At 41.7% G+C, this 22,266-nt stretch overlaps 1 protein-coding gene across 1 annotated transcript in view; it reads left to right on the top strand.

The window, feature by feature from the left end:
- Window positions 1-22,266, top strand: part of LOC119211101 (large ribosomal subunit protein eL42) — a 300,484-nt gene that overhangs the window by 76,184 nt on the left and 202,034 nt on the right. The gene's annotated exons all lie outside the window — the stretch shown is intronic.

Raw genomic sequence — 22,266 nt, 5'->3', positions numbered from 1 at the left:
TGAGTTTATGGGGGAAAGAAATAAGATTTGATGGACAAAGACACTCAGTCGAGGATTTCTCCGTGTAAAATGATTATTGGAGGGGCGGGATGTGTTACATCTCGCGGGACATCTCTGGGGTGTGTCAACAATTAGTGTAGATGTTTTAAAACACTGTTATTTTGGTTTGAGGGTAACAAATCGTCGAAGATTAACATTGGAATTTGTGAAAAAAGATGGCGCTGAGAACGCCATGGAACGCTGAAATAAATGTTTTTATTTGGAAACCACCGGGTCCATAGAGACGGTTGAGGTGTGACGTCACAACGTGAAGGTGTAGTCACGGTGGTTGAAACTTACTTATGAATGTATTATTACATGCTCCATACACTATTTCTCTTGATATTTAACATCGAAATGCACTCTGCTCGTGGTTGATGCATTTCATAAGAGTGACAAGAGCGATTTGTTTAGTAACCGTATAGGACTGCATGTGCGCGTGCTGCACCAGCGCGTGCTGTACAACTCATAGCATAAAGAGGTGATAAATTGAAGAAGGACTGCCTGGTATCAGGAAAACGCCCGATACCAGTTCTATATTTTACACTATATTTCACACTAGTCTGAATGTTAGATGTACTCTGTGTAGACTGTAATAAAGCTTCCTGACTGATTCTTAATGTACACACATGTAAATACATGCACATATTCATATTTAGAATAAACAAATGATAGACTCTATCTTCTTTCATATTTACACCGCCAAATCTTTCATTTTCTCATGAATTATGAAAAGAAAATGGTGTTACAATATCAGATCAGGGGTCAATTTAATAATATGACTGTCCGTGGGTTTGATACCAGCAGCATGTGTAAGCCCTCCTTCAGTTTTCAACACTGAACCAAATACAAACAGTTTTATTATCCTGCGTTTTCTTTTGTTAGTGTATTATTTATTGCATGACATCTACTTTGAATCCACTTTTAATGCAATATGTGATGTGAGAAATGACCACGATGTGCATCGGTGATCTGAGGGTTGTGTTGTTGTTTATTTACCCTCAGATGGCCCGACGGTGCAGCTACACCAGCGTCCAGATCCCGGACCCTAACCGGCCCGGGATCCTGCGGACCATCCTCAGGATCAGAGGACCGGCCTCCCTGATCGGCACCTCACCTGGGCCGTCTCCTCCCTCCTCTGGTACCTTCTCCTTTCCCTCTTCTTCAAGCTCCTCCTCTAATTCTTCTGGCTCCTCTTCTAGTTCTTCTAGCTCCTCCTCTAGTTCTTCTTCTCGCTCCTCCTCTAGTTCTTCTAGCTCCTCCTCTAGTTCTTCTTCTCGCTCCTCCTCTAGTTCTTCTGGCTCCTCTTCTAGTTCTTCAAGCTCCTCCTCTAATTCTTCTGGCTCCTCTTCTAGTTCTTCTAGCTCCTCCTCTAGTTCTTCTTCTCGCTCCTCCTCTAGTTCTTCTTCTGGCTCCTCCTCTAGTTCTTCTGGCTCCTCTTCTAGTTCTTCAAGCTCCTCCTCTAATTCTTCTGGCTCCTCTTCTAGTTCTTCTAGCTCCTCCTCTAGTTCTTCTTCTCGCTCCTCCTCTAGTTCTTCTTCTCGCTCCTCCTCTAAATCTTTCCATAGCATCCCCTCAATTTCCACCCATGGACAAGGTAAGTCTTTAAAGGTAAGTCCCCATGAACCATTATCTAAAAGGAGCTGTGCTAGAGTGGAGTGCGTATACCAGTTAAACAGCCGGTGGTTTAAAAGAGCCACTGGTACTCCAGACATTAAACCTTTGCCTAAGCCTCCTCAGGGACCCGGGGAACCATCGCAGGTAAGTCCCCCTAAGCCTCGTCAGGGACCCGGGGAACCATCGCAGGTAAGTCCTGGTGAGTATCGCCCGTTATGGGACCAGCCTGAGCCAGATTGGGTGGTAGATATGAGGGTTTATCTAGAGTGGAGAGACCAGTTTGACAGCTGGTGGTGCAATAGACGCACTTATGCTCCAGGTAATATTAGGAACCATAATCCAAATAAGAATGTTTATTCGTTTGAAAAGAATGTATCTGAGTTTGAAATTACTTACATGGAGTAAAATGATTTACATGTTTACATTCATTTTTAAGTTTCATCATGCTGTATTTTTTGTATTAAGTTGTATTTATTTGTATGTTTTTATTTGATAGTTTTTCAGTAATAATACACTTTCAATCCTGGAAGACAGCTCCAGAAACCTGCTCAACCTCCAGCTTGGTCCAGATCCAGGCCTGACACCTCCATCCTTCAGTCTTCAAGAAGTCTGCAGTCTTCCTGAACCGCCATCTCTGGTCCGTGCCGTTGACCTGAAACTCACCTCCACTTGGCTTAACATCTACAATCTTCCGGTAAGCTGCAGGTGCCTCCTCCATCTGTATTTTACTTGCAGACGGCTTCAGTCTTAAAGTCCACTTCTAGGTTCTGGCAGTGAACTGCAGGAGTCTCCTCTGCCTGCATTTCACTGGCAGACACCTATAGGCCAAACCTCTACCCTTAGTCTCTGGCAGTAGACTGCAGGTGCCCCCTCCACCTCGAGTGTGTGGTGGGCAGCTGCAGTTTAGACCCCTACCTACAGCCTCTTTTAGCAACTAAAATCCTCCATCCGTCAGCCCTCCAAAGCCACCTCCATCCCTGGCCTGCACCTATCATCCTGGAAGTCAGCTTCTGAAACCTTCTCAACCCTTCTTCTTGTTCCAGCTCCTGGCCTGAGCCTTCACCCGACACCTCCATCCTTCAGTCTTCAAGCAGTCGGCAGTCTTCCTGACTGTTGACCGTTGACCTGAAAGCCACCGCCAAGAGATCGTCCCTTCTACGACCGTCGGTCAACCTGCTGGACTTCGCCTCACCACACTTCGGGCCCCCTGACACGCCCGTATCTCTCGTGGGTCAAGGATTCTGTGAAGGGCCCACTCCTGGAACCAGAAAGTCGTGGACTACTGGTGTTTTTCCGTTTTGTGGTTTTTGTTATCCAACTCAACAAAATAAACCTTTTTGTTTTACCCCAACTGATCTGGTCTGCGTCTGGGTCCTGTCCGAGGTAACCGTGACAGTTATGTTCCAGGAAGCTGTGGTGAAGGAGCTCAAATGAGGTTTTTATTAAGTAGAGCCTTAATGTCTGCACTGGTGCCTTTGGACCAGATAATATGTCCACCCAGTCACACGGGTTGTTGATGGTCAAGAAGCTACAGCTGTGTATTACTGTTCTACCTCTTCCTCGAAAGGCCTATACAAATTAACTCTGGGTTTGTTGTCATACAGTCAGCGAATGTTTAGTTTGTTATATCTATAAGATGCTAAATACATGTTAATGATTATACATATAAGTATATTCAAAAGTCGGAATTTATTCTTTCTACTGACGGATGTATAGCTAGAATTATCTTGGATTGGGAATCATTTCTTATTTTCTTAGATTCTTTCAATAAAACTGTTGGTAAACAAAACCACATCTCCCTTCTATGGATTAAATCTGTGCCTTAAAAATACTCAAAACAGTAACTCGAGTCTCTATTTCCAAGATGGAATTGGGTCAATGTTTATTAAGTTCTTGTACACCTTCATATGGTATATGTAGATGACAAATATTTCATTCATCAAAGATACAAAGAGTAGTAGCTGCTTACTGTTTCTTTTTAGTCCAGTGAAAGCAACACCCTGCATGATCACTCAAAAGAGGACCAGTAGTGGAACAAACTGAGATCATTTAAGTAGTAATATTACAGTGAAGAAATACTACATGTAGAAAAAGTGCCTACAAAATTAAGTAAAAGTCATTTGTATTATGACTTGAATAACTATTAAATACAGTGGAGTAAGAAGTACAACATATTCCCCTGGATTGTAGTAGAGGTATAAAGTAGCAGGAACTATAAGTAACACTGTCTTGAAAGGACATATTGTGAATAGAGCGGAGTCTACTTTCACACAAAAATTCTTTAACATTTACAATCCCTGCAGGTTTTCTCTGAAGTGTAGTTTCTGTAATAATGGAAGTTTATTCCTTGAGAGAGAAGGTCTGGATCAGACATTATCAGACGTTATCAGCAGTGATAACCACATTTTGCCTCTTCAGCAGTGGCGGCATCATGTAGACCAGTGGTTCTCAACTTGTCTGGCTCCAGGACCCACCTTTACTCCTTAATGACAAGCCGCGACCCAATTCCATCGGTCAACGGTTCTTCTTTTTTTTTTTACCATGCAAAGGCCCGCGACCCACTACAAACGCCAGTTGAGAAACACTGCTCTAGAAAGTATAACATTTGGTCCCAGTAAGAGTTAACAGTATTTTTTACTCTATTCAGTATTTTTTTTATTCTATTGGATGGTAATTTACTCTATGTGGCATAAAATGAAAACAACTCCGAACTACATTTGACTTCGCATAGAGCTACATTTGATTCCGTAGAGAGCTACATTTGACTCCACATAGAGCTACATTTCACTCCATATAGAATTGAATTTCATTTGATATATTTACTTAAAATTGATTAAAACCTGTGAAAACTTATTCTGTTATGATATCTTCATACATGTTAAATAAATCAGGTAAAATTATTTAACAAAGCACACATTATTTTGAGAAATGTACAATACATCCAAAAATATATTTTACAGAATACATCAAGAAAGAATTATTGCTAATTATTGACTCCTGTATTCTATGATCAATGGACCTCTGTAAAATGTTAATACAATTTTCATTCCTTAGCGTCCTTTTACTGACTCTGGTTACGAAAATTGTTACTTTCATAACTTAAACAGTATTTGGCTTGAAAGGTAAGGAGCTAACACCTACTTTAACACTGTTAAATTACCTGAAAACAGTACACGATCAATTTTATCAATAGTTTTTCTGCATAGTTAGCTAAAACAGGAAACAGTGACGTTAACTTAACACTGCTTTATTGAGACTTCCAGTAAGGTGTGTTTACAATCCATCTGGCATTCACAAATTAAATCAACCAAAAAACAATTAACTTACCTGACAGGTTACTACGAAGTCTTCTGTCACTCAACTCAACCAGAGTCCGTCCCAAAAACCGTCACCTCATTCCAGCGTAGTGAGAGGTGTCATGGCGGCAGAAACGAAACTTGAGGAAACGTGGTGGGCGTGATCACGCTATTTTACTCGAGTATATTTTATTCTGAATATTTACTCTCACTCTACTGGCTACGGGTAGTGATTACGCTCCAAAAGGATGAAATATTACACCTTATGGTAACTCCTGAAAAGTGACTCGGTTTTTCCTGTGTGCGTTTGTGCGTCCCTGATGAGTGTGCATCGCCGCACCTCAGCTGCTACTCCATGGCCAGAGACCCAGCGTGGAATTAAAAATTTCACACTGATATTCTAATGGCCTTGGTGAGTTAACCTGTTGGTTTCGGCATGATTAAGTAAAGTGTATCATAGGAGGACACGGATTACAGAACATTGTCGCTTGTCTTTGAGTTCAAATGAGGTTTGTTTGAGGACTTTTTGCTCACTGGTTGTGTTCATTCAATCACACACTAGTGTAACTTTGTAGTTTCACAAAGCATCCGTAATTTCACAGAATTATGCCCACCTTTCATTGAGCAACAAAGACTGCTCCACATGTTCACAGTAGAATAAAGTCCTTTGTCATTTGGATAAACTGGAAGTTATATTTGCCATTGCGTTTTGTTGTATTTTTTAATCTGTATAGCATATATACCCTGACAAGATAATAACCTATATTGCAACATGTTGACATGACAGACTACTGAAACATTACTCAATACCACCAGGATACAATGACACAGATACTGCTTTCCCCAGTGAAATATTAATTTCTTCCTGTGTCAGCACAAAATGCTCAAACACAGACACAGAGACACTTGCATACACACACAAAAACACCCTTAGGCAGTACCTCTGTCAGCAAAAGAGGCAGATGTTCAACCCCCAGCAATACAGTGGTTCTGGATACTGGAGGTTCATGCAGCAGGTCAGAAGGTTATGTGATTTTTGACAATTCCCCCCCCCCAAAATAAAGGACATTCTTTATTCTCTCAAAATCCCTTTTGATCAAATAGTGTGAATCCAAAACATATTCTTGGGGTGAAATGAGTGGACTTAAGACTGTAAACTAAACTAAACTAGCTCAAAATCCACAAAAACAGCCTGAAAACGTAATAAAATCTGAAACGGACAGAACATAAAACTTAAAAGACCTAAAAGGGTCAAAGAACTATAGAAAGGTCAACAATTACACATTTTCCTGAAGTTAGATTTAAATAAAAAATATGAATTAATAATGTAATGTAATGTTAATAGAATGTAAGTACTAAGTTGCAGTTATACTACTGTAAAAATGTCACAAAATGTTCAAAACATCACAATGTAAATGCCATCACTACGACGTGATAACATCACCAAGTGAAAGAAATGTCACAGTTGGTGCGAATTTATGTGTGAACAGGGAATACGCCGCTGCCGTCTGTTTGTATCGCGCGATCTCAGCAGTCTAATTCCCAGAAAGAGGTCCTGACATTGAATGACCTGAACTCATGATAAGAGACCGGCCCATTGTTTCCTCACCCACTGCTGGTGCAGCTGAGTGGGCTGCTCATCTCAGTCTGGCCCAGTTGACTGATGGATTTCTAAACTCTGCATCAGCCAAAGCTATTAAGTGGTCTGCTGGAGCGAAATAGCTTTACCGTTGCAGAGGTGCTGCTATTGGCTCAGCAATTCCTGCCCGCTATTGTCTCAGACCTCTGTGACTAAGTTCATTTCTTGCCAGACAAGCACAAACACGTACGTATATGCTGACGCACACAAATACCAAGCAAGAAATACTGTGAGTCCCATTCCTAACAACCTTTTGTTCCCCATTATTATCGGAACAGCATTTATACGGATGAGGTGATCCCAACCAAATTCAAATCCTAAAACAAAAGCCTTTCGTCCTCAGCTGCATATCATGCGGTGGCGGCTTCTTCAGTGTTAAAACTCCGCTGCAGACGTCATCCATCACGTGTTGGAAATCTTCTTTCTCATGATGCGGTTTGATTACTTCATACCACTTGGCCAATTAGAAGATTCCCGTGACGTCGTATCATTGACTTAATATCAAAGCGGCGTGCAAAATGTAATGGCCCTTTGATCCCTCTTCAACAGTTGCTCTACCATGCTTCTACATTATTCATGGCCGTATTTAAGTCTGAGGAGATAAAGCCTGTCTATACATTCATGGTGACAGGTTGGATTGGCCCTGAGGAATTCAGGCCCTCTGTGATTTAAGTGCCTGACATGGTTGGCCAAACATAGAACTGAATTTCCCTGTACAGAACAAACTGAATGCAGTTATTTCCCACAAGACCTTGCACACACACTAGGGACTTGCAGCAACAATTGTGAGGCGACAGAAAAGCCAGGAAAGAAAATTCTACGTTATTTCCTTCTTTACAATACAGCAGTACATTCAGCAATGAGCCCTTTAGAATAAGTTGCAAAGATTAGAATCTCTTAATACAGCAATGAACTACCGAATGTTCAAAAAATACATAGATTGTATATACCAGCTATTTATATATATATACATACATATATATTAACAGAAAAAATTGCTGCAATTGCTGCAATGACAAAGAAGCGTTCACACGGAATGTCGCTACATTCTATCTCTGTAAAAGTCGTTTGTTATCTTTTCAACATCTGCTCTGGAAAAACCAAAGCATTATTCATGTGTACATATATTTCTCGTTTAAAGCATTTTGCGTTAACAGTGTATTCGTTTTTGAGGTGATCATTTGAGTTGTGTGTTTATCGTAGCGTTTACAGTATTAACACAAACACTCAGGACTCACACCTTTGTCGTGTTGTGTGCTTTTGCTCCTTCAACCGTTCACCGCTCCCTCCTCCTCCTCTCTTAAACTGAGTGTGGTCATACGCTGCCTGGAAAGGAAGAAAATTAATTAACAAACATTGCCAGCGAGCGGCCTTGGATTTGTCAAAACAAAATAATTCATTAATTAAGTTAATATTCATAAAAAACCATCAGTTTAGTTTGATACACTACACAATTTACAAAGCAAGTTCTGGGCTGTAAAACCAAAACAACAATCTAAAGGACACTAAAATGCTCTGCAGATTAAAACATATAACACATTAAAAGTTCCCTTTGACCTATTGTTGAAATGAATAAATATAGATCGGTTCGGCTTAAAGATATTGATATCTCTCACTAAAGATCAGCTGGTTAAAAATCAAAATCGCCTGTATTTGAATGCTGAGTCCCTTTTGTTTGCACTAATACAGTCGGTTTCGTGATCAGTAACAATCGAACTCCCTCACACGTCATTGGCAGTGGACAAACATGCAAACATCAGATCGTTTCAGTTTGAAGTGATCTGTGTGACACCATCGTGGCTCTTATTTTTTTAAGTTTCATGACATAGACATAGAAGTACCACCTGTTATCAAAGTCGACGCTGACAGTAACTGACAGTTGATCGATGTCCCTCTCTGTCACGCCAGAGAGCCGCTGCGTCATTGTGTATCAGGGCAGTTTTTACGCTCCATTTACTGGTTGGCTCGCTGTATTTTAGGAAAAGGTGTCGAAAGTACCTCAAGTTACTCAACAGAACGTTCAGATATCGGTTGTCCTTTTCCAACCTCATATTTTTCAATATTAAATTGTTTCGACGTTATGTCACTTAACGTGGGTCTTTGGGGGAATCAAAGAAGATTTAGCAAGAGCTGTATGAAAGCACGGAGGTGGAGTTGTGTGTCACGTGGTCTCTGTGCTGCGTCCAGTCCTTTGTAGCGATGGATGGGGGGGGGGGGGTCTGGCTGCAGCGCGCCTCTGTCTGGGGACCTTATCTGTTTTTTGGGAGCGCCAAGGCGCTGTGCTGCTGTCTCTATTGGCATGGGGATAGAAGGAAGGCCTGCCTTTGGAGATAAACTCTCCCTCTGTTCTCCCTGCAGCCAGTCAGGATTCCTGTTTGCTGCAGGTGTCGAGGAAAAAGCCCCACAGCCATTAGACATCAGCACGTCTGCTGGTGACAAGTTGTCCCCCACGACTGGAGAAGAAAGAGGACTGGAATGTAGTAGGTAAACAGCTATACAGATGGCATGGGACGGGGGGGGGGGGTAAGTGAGGACGAGGGAATGAAAAATTGATGGAGGCACAAGCAAAAAAAAGGCTTTTTACCAAGTAATTTAGTTTAGTTTTGAGTCTAAACATCTCATTATCTTTTGCTAGTAAATAGCCGACATATAACTACAAACATATGGGTGAAAGTCTGTCACCTTGGAGAGAAAAACAAAAACAAGAAAATCAACAATAATCACGTAGGTTTTAAGGTGTAAATTTATCAACCTAATGTATATGTGCACCAATCTAGGCATAGACACAAACTTGAGGGTATTAAACAATCTAAAAAGGTGGGATCCCAATTAGCAGTGTGGGACGGGAGCTGCATCGTTATAGTTTGCCAGGGAACTGTGCCATCTGTGGACTTTCTGAGGTCACGTTGAATGGGGAGAAAACATCCACTTCAGCGCCACAACGCCGCGGCAGGTAGTGAGGAGGACACCGAACTGACACATCAGAGCACCTGGCCCCGCCAGACTGTCAGCCTATTTATACACAGGACAATAATTTGCCCCAGAACTGCTCAGTGCCACCAACAGGGAGAGGGGAGACGGACCGTGAGGAGGGAAAAAAAAGCGATCTGATATAGATTCACGTGACCTTCTGGCATGTTTGCCAGAGTTTGCGCCTGTGGAGGGAACCAATGACAGGGTTTTCTCCTCTGCCTGCTGTCACCTTCCTACCAGAGTTACTGGACACATTAATGATGTTGGAACACAATCTCTGGGAGATTTGACAAAATTTATTTGGTGAATAATCCTCAATGCAAATAAATGTAGAACAAATATATATCATATATATATGATATATTTTTTTCATTTGTAGGTTAAAGCCACCCTATGAAACATATGAAAGCCTTTACTCATTACCCAAATATTGCTGACCGAATCAAATGCTTAAATTGGTTAGATAAAGCAGTTAGTAGCACTGGACTCAAATATTAACAAACACAGTGTTTCTTCTGAAGTGAATTAATGTGTCATAAAGATAGAGAGAGAAAAGGGGAGTATTTTCTAGAGTTCCTATTAGTCCGGGAATTCAATTAATAGACATCCTGTCCTTGCTCTCTGTTGAAAGGAGGTAAGGCTGGCTGCACAGGCGGCTAAAGACATTGTAATTAGTTATTGAGTGGGGTAGGTGCCCGCTGCAGTGGACAATGTGAGCCAGTCTAACATGAGAGATTCGGTTGGGGGACATTAGTCAATTTGCTTTCTGTCACCCCACAAGACACCATGGCAGTTTTAGATAGTGTCGAGGTGTCTGGCTTTGGCTATCTAGTGGCAACATTCTCAGGTCCAAATGGGGAACACAGAGCTTAACCTTAAGATCAATGAAACCATATATCTTTGTGATGATAAATGAATTGTTTTTCTGCAGATGAATGGTGACCTTTCTATTTCACAGCCATCACATCAACAAGCAATAATTCCAAACAGTCTGAATTCTGTGACGTCTGTCCCTTATGGAGTTCCAAAAGTGAAGATTGATGAGGGCAATTTTTAGTATAAGAGCAGCCTATGTTCAGCTAAATGAAATGGAAACACCAGCAATGGTGTGATGGGAACGCCACGTTACCACGCTGCACAGAGAGGATTTAGCGAGCTCTGTTGTTGAGCGTTTGAGAACAGGTGGGAGGAACATGAAAATGTGTATTCAGGTCGTGTGTGTTGAATGTGTCTAATGTCCGTCTCCCCTTTGGCTCAGAGCTGGACTGTGATCACAGCGAAAACAGGAAAGGCTCCTGGAGCAGCAAAAATGTGTTGTGATACAACTAGTCGATTTAAACAGCAAACCCTTCAGCGGAGTAATGAAGGGCCTTTTAAAAAAAGGATTGTGCCCAACTGTTAACGATAGATATTTTTCTAATGCAATATAGATAACTTATTGCCAATATTAATTAAGATATTTTGGAGTGGTGTTTGTCACGCTTGTGATAATCTTAAGGTCATAATTAAAAAGTCACAGGTCTAACTTTCTAACATCAAGTCTGCCCTTATAAAGGTTAATAAGTTGTTAGTAAATGGATTTTGATTGGGATCATCTTCACCGATCTTCATTAAGCCTGCAACCAAAAGGTTGTTCTCATTAATGGATTATAACTGATCTATATAGAATTAGTAAATCATCTGTTAAAAGAGCTCTATTTAACATTCCGTTCAATTTGGTCCCTCTCCCTCTTTCTTTTTTAAGATTATCCTTTTCTTTTCTTTATATAGTGTGCATGCTTATAGTGCATGTCCATGCACGTGAGCGTGCCTCACTGGTTAGCTGAAGGCCGCTGCTCAGCACTGCTGTCATACCGTCCAGACCAGAAGCGCCATAGTGGGTGAGCGCTACGCCTCCCTATACACGTACAGACTGTTAGCATTGTTAGCTGTGAGCGGCCAGCTCGGCGTCAACATGTTTAGAGTTGTTGAGAGGAAATCGGCATGGTCCTAATCTAAGATCTCGGCCATTTAACCATTCTTGAGCTACAACGTGTACCCTCGGAGTGACTCATTTGGAAGCGACACCTTAAAGATACGACACTCTTCTCAGATTTATTAATCCAAATGCAGGGCTTCCAGATGTGATTCAGACCGAATACCCATGATTGCATTCATTGTGTCCCAGCAGGTGCTCCATTACTCACTGTCTGCTGTTAACTTTAGCTGCAAATGGCATCATTACCACTGTCTCACAGCAGCTGAGCTTCACGTGAGACGTGTGTAAACCGTACATTAAACCTGAGCTGTTGGATGTGTTCTGCTTTTTTATGAACTTCCACAATAATACTGATACTGCTAAAAAAAGAATCAACCTCAAACATCTTGCTGACAATGGCTTGTGAGATTATTTGCGCAGACTTGAGATTTGTCTGTTTATTTTTAGGATTTGTAGAAAAGGATATGAGCACAGGCACAAATCCCAGATGACGTGAAGGGAGCGTTTTCTTCACAGAGCCATAGTTGCTTTGTTCTGATGACAAGTGTTCTGTTTCTGACAATGAAATAACCCCTGAAATTCTACGTTCCTCGTGACTTGGCGCTTTCTTTTCAGCCCAGCAGGGTTCAGCAGGGTTACTGCTAATCTTGGTCGCCACAACCTCACCCGCAAAGAAAGACATGTTTGGCTTGGACTTGCCGCACGAGAGGTTCTTTTTCAAATCTCAAGTCAATAAGAGAAAATCTAATTGAAACAGACCGAAAGATATTGCCAGGGGGAGAGGCACCATGTTATTAACTGATCTGTAGATAGACTTGTTGGCTTTTAAATTGAGCGGGAAAAGTGATGCTAGATAATCCATCTTTCCTCCTGGACACCAGACTGCCAGCCCGGCTTCAGCCCCGGCTACAAAATACCCAGTAAGCTTGGTATCATCCGGCTGACCCAGACAAACAATTGGAAATAGGGGAAGTGAAACACTCCCGGAGACGGCTTAAGTATTCCACGCTAATAGCTCGACAGCTCTAATGAATTAAAAACTGACAGCAACTCATGCAGGCTCATGAATGTAAACAGTATTTGACAGTAAATATGACCTAGTCAGTTACAGGTCGGAGTGGTCAAATTAAAATAATATACATGTATAGTGTTTTGTCTCTGCAGTCAAAGTCATCTTCGACTTGTGATGATGATGTGTGAGAAGAAAAAAAAGGCAGCTCAACTTTGCACCGATGGGCCTCCAGGTCTGTTGACACAAGAACTTTTCAGTATAAAATTCTCCCAAACAAAAGAAAAACAGAGCAAACCTCGGCAGAACAAAACTCCGACAGGCATCCGCGTGCTTGATTTGGTAAATCTTTAATTTCCCATCTTGTAAAGCAATAAGTATGGGGCATCACAGCATTGTCGATGTGATATTGAATTGTATCCAGGGTGAAATTATAGTGTGGAATTCATCATTAACAAGCCCATATGCAGGTCTCTGATTCTATTTTGTGTACATCAAGCAACATAAATCATTGCGAACCTCATTAAATGCCCAGCATGCTCGAGGTAATTTCCTAGGTAGGCCGCTTGGCTCGGAGCCCCCAAATCCCCCATGACTGAGAGAGAGAGAGAGAAAGAGAGAGAGAGAGAGGAGGGAAGGATCAGAAAGAGAATAAGGAAGGGAAAGAGGGATGAGTCTCGAATGATGAGCTCTCTTCTACCTCTCTTCAGCCGCCAATAGAGACCGAAGGAACGGTGGACCTGGAGGGGTCGCACGCCGCTCCAGACTCGTCTCATAATAAGCACCGCGAGCTCGCCTGTCAGCACATTTATTACCGCGTTTCTTCTTCGGGGTACGTTGCTGTCACACTGTTTGGATTCCCTTCCCTGTTGATGTTATTGCTGCCTACACGTAGCGTTGGAAGAGCAGGAAAACCTCCTGTCGATGAGACAGCGATCATGAATTATTCAGCTCGATTGAACCCATTTCCAGCCTTGTAGTAACACCGGTGATGTGCTACATTAGAGAGCAACCTGTGTCAAGAGAATTTAAGTTAATACAATAAAGATTTGGCCAAAAGAGATCGGGTCTTTGAAGCAGCTCTCGCAGCTGGATGGTAATCTTTTCCTTAATAAACATGCATGAACATTAAATCGTAGTTTCATGAATAACATTGAATCTCAGCAGACAACGAATGAAGAATGGGCGCAGGAGGCCACAGCGTGCAAGGTGGATTTTTTTGGTGAACAAATTGTGAATGAGGCAGCACTTCAGGGAGTCATTGGGAAAACCTCCCCGAGATAAAAGTAAAGACCAAAGCAAGTCAACCAAGAACAAAGAAGGCTACAGACATGCACTTATTCAAACAACATCAACCGGTATTTGCAACAGATACAAACTGCGTCACTGCTTACTTGTGTGTCATGCAGAAAGCTTTTGAACAAATCTATAATCCTGTTTTTCATTACTGTGTAAATCTAGATTTGTGCTCTACTGTTTTTAATCTAAAATAGTTTTTCCTGCCCAAATCCTATTTCCCTGCTCTGCAGCTTTAATGTGACATTTGCGTCTTGGATATGCTTGAGTGACAATCATTCAGTTATGAACAACTTTGCCAGTTTTCTGGTTTTAAATCCACCGTTTTTATTGATTCGTTATACAGTTTACATGCTGTAGTTAAGATATCATCCGAGGGAAAAGAGGAAATTTGAAAATCCCAGTTAATCACAAAAAGCCGGTACCGAAACTAATTCTAAAAAACAAAATGCATATTTACAGTTTAAGAAAAATATAAAAAAACTGCCTTGGGGGGAATCATTTGAATTTGACCTCCCATGTTGCAATCAGCGGAGCAAAGGCCTCCACTGGGATTCGCTGGGATTCATCAAGAAGCTCCACCCAGCCCAGGTTAGTGTTTGCTCACAGCGGATCATCAAACCAAAAACGTAAGGAGCGTCACGTTCGTCCTCTGTGTCCCCCTCCTCAGCCAGATTCCTCTTCCTTGGGGACTATTCACAAAGGCCCCTCTTGGGCTTTTTTCCATCCGCCCATCAGATGCACACTGACTTTTTCCTCCTTTCTCAATGAGCTGACTGCCGCACCCTTCTGCACACGTTGGGTTTGACTATATCCCTGAATGCAAGTAATGAACTCTCGCCTTTGGCAAGAAAGTATGGCTCACAGTGTATATTAACATTTGAAACCTGGCTCATCTCATGTATCACAATTAGTAGTCTATATATTGTATATACAGCTGTTGTATAGATGAGTGAAACAACACTATTAGATGGCAATAACTCATCATTCAATTTCAAGGGCATTTTGATTCCTTTAAGCCCTTATTAAAAAAACACTTAAGATATAATTCCCAACAGTTACACCATAGGGTTTTTACCCGTGGAATGCTACTGTATGTGTACGTGATATTGATATAGAAAGTCACATTTATATTTTGTGAAGTGTTATCCTCCACATCGGGCTCTAGAGATCTGATGGAGGACTTGTGTTCCCAAATTACAATCAAAAAGAGAACATCCAATCTTTTCTTGTGCCGTATTTTTCTTTTTTCAATTAAGGGATGATTGGCTGCTCAAAGTCTCACTAAGCCACTCAAGGTGAAGCCATCCTAGAAAGTCACCCTGCAAAAAATGTCCATCTTAAATTATTTGGCTTTTGGTGGGACATTCTGTTTTTTATTTCTGTATCTGATTTTCGTGTTTTCTCTCTGGACACATAACAACTACAAGTGATTTAAAAACACAGTCACAAACAGACTGTGAGATTTACATGGGCGGCAAAAAGGCAGCGCTTATCAAAAGAAATATTTTCCCCCCATTTTCCCATCAAGTATGAACCTGGCTTGACAAATGGCAATGTAAAAATCGGTGGTTTCCCACTGGAAACATGTGCTGTGTGCTGAGTGTGTGCACGTTTTGTCACTTTCAAATCATTGTGCCTAAAATACAGAGAAGCTGCTCTACATGAGTGTCACCATTCGTCCCACAAACAACACTTAAAATTAAGTGTTTCCAGAAGTCCTTTTGCTGAGCCAAGTGTCCCTTTCAATTCCCCGGCTCTAAATTGGTTTGTTTTGACTGACAAGCCGTATTGACCAACCAGATAGGAACGACTTCGCCGGCTGCTCGGGGGGATCGACTACTAAGTGATCCCAGCATGTCGCATCATGGGCCTGTGCACCCTGCTGAGCTTGCAAACGGCCCCTCTGCAGCGCTCTCGTCACAGGGAGGCCTCGTCGTCTCTGTCACAGAAGCATCGGTGAGCGGGGACCAAGCAGCAGTGGGTGAATCTGTTGGGAACAGATCCACAAAAACAACATAAACAAAAGCCTGACTCTACTGAAAGAAGAGAGCAGAGCGCCAACTAGTAAAAATGCACCGTTTACTCTGTTGAGAAAAGAAGGATGACACATTCTCATTCCCATTCTCATATCTCAGTCTCACATGAAGCTATTTGACAAAGCTATTTGACAAATTCAAAATCTGTGTGCTTTGAATGTGTTTTTGTTAAACACAGAGCATTCTCTAAAGCCAATATCACTAACCAGAAATCCGTTGAAATAAAATTGAAGGGATAACATTTGTAGAGGAAGAACGACACTTGTATCCAAAGGCACAGCTCAAACTCACACTTAAAACCTCAGTGCTGAAAACGGTGTCCATTTCTTTACTTTTCTCATCTTTTTCAATAAGATATCTTACACAACAGTCGAGCCACAGATAGTCATCTCATGCAGCCGATAAGTTATTCAATAGACTTATACATAAAAAGATATTAGATTCAAGTGATAACTGACAGCGTTCAAGGTTGAACACATTGAACTCTGAGTAAAATTAAGTAAATTAATACATTACTGATTTTCAATAGGTTCTACATCGGGACAAAGGTGATTAGTACATACATCAGCACCCATCAGGCAAGAGGTTGAATTATCAGCTTATTGACGAGGGTTCCGTGTAATGAGCACAGGTCATTGTGAAAGACTGAGTACCCACCATTATCGGCTAATAACAGTGCGCAAGGACAGGAAGGTGATATGAAAGGGGAATTAAGAAAAAAGACCCAATCTGTAAGGTGATGAAATGCAAATTGCAACAGGAATGCGGCTTGCATAAAAACCATTAATACTGGGAAGATGGGAAAATAAATATATAAGAAGGTTTTTATGGAAGGTAATGCAGAGTTTAAGGACACCGTTTGGCATGGCTGGCACCATTCGCGGTGTGGCTCACAGGCACAGGGGAAATTAGTGCAGAAAGCGCTGCCAGAGTTTGGGCTGGATCGCAGCGGAAACGCAATCCAGTTACAGAGGCCTGAGAGGCAATCACACCGACTCGTGAACTTGATGATGATATCCTGCGAGGGTGGCAGCGGTTGCTTCCTAAATGTTTTCAGTTCAGGAATCCTCTCCATGAGACACACAGCAGTACCTTCGTGGGACTGAAGTGATCAGCTATGACATTGTTTATCGATACTGCACATAACTGTCACACAAAGTAGTTTCTTGTTACCGCTTTGTTTTTCCCTCTTTGGATATTCTTCAGTTTGATGTTGTCAGAAGGGTCTCTTGGTGAGAAAATAAATACAGAAGAAGTGATGCAGTCAAAGCATAAAGTATCGTCAGAGGTTTTCATTTAATGTTATATCAAAATGGAAAAATAGAGAAAGTTGGAAAAGTTAGAACTTGAAAAGCAAGTCACGGAATTTCAAGATAACCCGTTTAAATGGGTTTTGTAGCATAGCCCTCCCGACAGATGGTCTGACACTTGACTGATGATTGTACAATTTATTTTTAAATCCCACAAACAACGTAGGAGCTGTGTATAAAGCACAAAACAACAATAACGGTTTAGCATCTCCTTGCCGTTAGCGCCACCGTAGTAACGTCAGCTTAACGTTACCTACATAGCTATCCATTAGATATGCTGTTTAAAAACAATACACAGTTGTTACAGTTGGTAATCCCTATAATTATTAAAACATTAACAAATTGTTCGGGGGAGTAAGGTGATGGCTGGCAGTGTACTAATACCGCAACCATTTAACGTCATATACTCCATAAACTGTCGTATTATGTGCTTTTTTTCTCTCACCGTCTTTGCGGGCCAAAACAGGAAATGCATAACAAAAATTAAGAAAAAAAGCCACAACATGTGACTAAGGCAAAACATTCATTGACAAGTTTGAAAGAGCCACAGAAAAAAAATGCTCAAATCTGTGCAGCATAGAGAAAGACGCCTTGATATTTAGTCATTAGTATAGATGAAGCTCCAGAATCAATAGATGCTACATTTATTGTAACTCAATAGCATCTTTTGTCAGACTTATCCCGCTTGAAAATGCACATTACTTTAAAAGTAAAGTAAAGTACTCCAAGCTCCAATATGTAACACGTTGTAACATAATATAACCAGAAAATTGTTAATCATGTCGTATGAATTTGATATACGCAATATTTAGACGGAAGGCCGGATGGACTGAGTGGAAGTTGTGCTGCACGTAGAGTCACTTAAGAACAGAGAGATCTGCGGCTTTGAAAAAGCTATTTCCTCACAGTCATGATCCCATTACAAAACAAAGAACCGCGCGGCAACCATCAATCAGCCGGTCCCTTTCTGCAAACACGTCACTCATCAGTACAGTCCAGCTGACACAAATAGGTGAGACACAGGCAACGATTGTCCTCCCTGAAATCAACAACAGAAGAACAACGTGCCCCCACAGGAACCATTCTCTCAAACACTCACTGATTACAGCCAAGGGGAAGGTGGGGAGGTATGTTCAGTTCCACACCCGGGTGAACTATGCATAGGCAACTTAAGACTTTTACAAAACCTTCATGTGTAATAATGCTTCAAAAACCCCAGCCTGCTGTGGAAGCCCTCTTAGGTAGATAGCCTGTTCGATAATTAAGTATCAGCCTACATTATCAAGCCTGCCTTTAACAACCAAAGTCTCTACACAAAGACCCTCTCTAAAACTAAAGTTTGTGCCATTCCAACTGAACACTGGAAACCGCTGTCAGTAAGAATAATTGATGTGGGTGCAAAAGGCATTGATAGTCCACCCAAGAAGCACCTCCTTGTGTTGCACTCTGAGCTCAGATCTTCACTCAGCCAGCCCTGAATGGCAGCACATTGATCGGAAGGTCAGACGAGATTGGATTCAACCGTTTAAGATCCCTGGGTCACCCCCCGTTTACGATGCAACAGCTGTCAGTAACGCTACAGGTGACTGAGGTGAGAAACAATGACAATAAGACCCCTAAGCCCTCTCTTTTAAAAAATGAAACGTCTTCATTCTAATGGCTTGGTCATGGTAGTCTGCCAATGTCCTTTAAGCCAAAAAATCAGGAACGGGCTTTTTAGCTTTCAGATATCGAGGATGCAGGAATTAAGAGCTCAACAGGTGTAACCCTGGAAATATTCTTCTTTATGTTTAGCAATGTGACCAAAGCATCCATATTGTCAACTTGATGAGCACTGCATACATTCATCCACTCATCACTATGTCTCCTCCAGTGTTTCTGTCTCTTGTGCCTCCTTCTCTGCCGGGGGGCAGGGTGTTTTCAGCACGGTGGGCCACCGGCCTGAAGGACACCCTGTGTGACGCGCTGTGGTGGCCGCCGATGTTTTCCCACCCTGCAGCAGATAAACGGCAGGAGGGGCGGTCAGCGACGTGTCGTTCCCTCTGCTAGAGTCTCATCATGCCTCGAGGAGGCGAAGAGGGGAGGAAAACAGGTCAAATCCTTTTGCACATTAATCCAGATGGCTGGCTTCAATTTCAAAACCCTCATTGTCATTCTTTGACATTTCACAAGCCCTCCTCTGAGTCAACGCTCATCTGAGTCATGCTGATTGAAATGAGGATTGCAGCAATGTGGAATTCAGATGCTGGCCTGGATGCTCAGCCTGAACTTTTCCTCTTGCTACAAAGAGGATTATTTTTCTGTCCTGATTGTCTTTGAGGCCTTAGACGGAGTATAAACCAACACATTAGCCAACATGAGTCCTGCATAATTCAGCACTAGAATTTTGAAGTCATTAATAATAGATGCCAGTTGGGTCACACTAGGCATACTTAAGGCTCCTTACTTTTTCAAAATGTACGGTGAAGGCTGACTGGAGATGTTTAATTAGTAATGAACTGTATCAAAGTTTTGGTTGCAATTTGCTTGAGGTCATGGCTAAAGCTAGCTAGGCATGCACTCTTGTCCGCAACTTCTTAGCAGCTGGTAAATAAACGTTGTGCATTAAACGTACTGCCTGCATCTAACTTAATAAGCCACCTGAAAGAACACACCAACCAAATAAATATGCATTGTATCAATTGCTAATCCCCCCTGCACCACTCAATTTTATGATGGTAATGACAGGGATGCCATCTTTTTTCTTAAATTACCCAAAACTATGACGTTAGTCTGTAGCAGAGATTATTAATTCAATACAAAAGTTTTTATATAGTTTAACTTATTTCATCTTTGTCTCGGTTATTATTCATTTCTAACAGCCAATTTCAAATATCAAAATGATATTATTCACAGTATATGAGCTAATTTACACCTGTGCTTTTCTTCCATAAAAAGGGTCAATAAATATAATACTTGCTGTGTAACTAGCACTTTTTGGGGGGCGCTATGTAGTAGTGCACATATGCTCATAATTCGGACAATCTCATTTTAAGTTCATTCATCTTGGAGCCTTGTGAGTGTGCACAAGCTGGGCAGGGAGAACTTGCCATCGTATCAGTCTTACGGTTCATAGAGTTTTGTAAAGTCAAGTGTAGCCCGCTGGTTCAACATCTTCTTCGGTCACATGCCTCTGGGTGAGTGGAGAGCCTGGTCATGAGAGGATTGGCCGGTTTGATCCCGGGCCTCGCTGACCTGCATGCTGATGTGTAATCCCAGCAGTGCTCTTATAGCTGGGACTACAGCGTGTGAATAATAGTTACTGATGGGCAGGTGGCCCCATGTACAGTATGTATCATCAGTGTGTGAATGAATGTTAATGTACAGTCCATTTATCATTCAATACAGCATGATATTTGTTTAGTAAATTGTGGTCCAATTTAGGAAAAAATAGACAAAAAGCTGTGTGTGCTTTAGGGCAGGCCTACCTTATGATTGATCGGTTGCAAGCATGACATTATGAAATGTTTTCATCCAACAACTTTAACCATTTCACAGTGTGTTTTCATTTCATGAAAATGTTTTCCTGTCGACCTAAAATGACTCATTTAATGTCTGGTCTCCATCCTCTTGTGTGGTTTGTGATGTGAACCAGGATAGAGAGGGATATACAGTCAATGACAAGAGGTCAAATTAGCAAGAGAAGTGATTGATGTTTTTGGCTCATGTCTGAGGCCTTAATATAGATAAACCCATATCTAGAAAACAATTATCAAAGAATCATTGTGTTCTCAAACAATGTATTCTTCAAATTCAGTTAATCAGGGATTTCTTGTTATCTATTTAGATTGAGATTTTTGATCCTGTTTCCTTTTTAATTTCTTCTTCAGAAACCATTGTTATTATCTTGGATCAGACCGTAAGGGGATGAAGGGTCAAAACCAATATTTGACCGATCATTTCGCTTAATTTAGCAATTAAAAACCACTCGAGAATACCAGATGTTGAACTAGTGGGGGTGGATGGGCGCCATCTGCACCACCCACCCAAAGGGGGGTTGAAAAAACCCTTCAGGTCTCATCATGTGCTGATACACGAAAACCACACTAGTATAAGACAGCATCAGCTCTGAAACAATCACGCCACTGCACAAGAAGTGACACTGTAATCACAACTAAAGGTTGCAACGGATCCCTCCCGATGTGGCAGACGTCTAAGTCCCATTAGCTTGAGCTGAAAGGATGCCCTTCAGGTTATTTATGAGCGGTGAGATGGACCCAGGTAAGAACCAGCAATGATCTCCTTGTCACTTTCACTAGTTTATATCAAACAGATCATGCTTCATCACCGTTTCTGCTGATGGCTCAATTTCAGCAGCAAAAATACAATCAGCTCCAACATTGACCAGCTGTCTCTGTGAAAAATAGGTGTTTGTGAAAGTGAGGCCAGTAAGATCCCGGTTTATGGTGGGCAGTAACTGAGTAAAATACATTTAACGGCAGCGTGCAGGTCAACCGCGGACGATCAGCGAAAGGCTACAACGTCTCAACTCGTGAAAACATCCCTGTTCAGTGAATTTAAACATGTATGGGTGTGCATTACACAGCGACACGCCTTTTTGCTGCGCAGGATTAGCCACACGTCAACCTCAATCAGAGAGACCGCTCAGTCAGAACAGAGTTTTCAGGCTTACTGGTGTATGAAATGCATTTACTTCTCAACCTCCCTGCAGACTTCATCTTGAATCAGTGGCCATTCAGCTCTGATGGCGGGACGTATGGCACGTGGCTGAAGGAAATATTGTAGGAATCTAGATGCAAGGTTAGTAAAAGCAGATGTGTTATCGAGATGCATAATTGTACGGCATCAGCACAGCTAACACACACACACACTAGCAGCATGCAAAGGATCAATACAAAATCAGGGTCATGATAATGCCAAACCAGATATTTATGTATTTTGTTGATCTAGTTTAGCACCAGTTGCCTTGTAAACAATTAATTATGTTTGGGAACATTCAACGTGTATCAATCCACCAGGGACTGGAAGGAGGACATCATGAAAATGGTGTGTAATCACATTTGAGGTTAT

This window comes from Pungitius pungitius, chromosome 2 (genome assembly GCF_949316345.1).
Source record: "Pungitius pungitius chromosome 2, fPunPun2.1, whole genome shotgun sequence".
NCBI lineage: Eukaryota > Metazoa > Chordata > Actinopteri > Perciformes > Gasterosteidae > Pungitius > Pungitius pungitius.
This window is presented reverse-complemented; position numbering and strand designations above follow the sequence as displayed.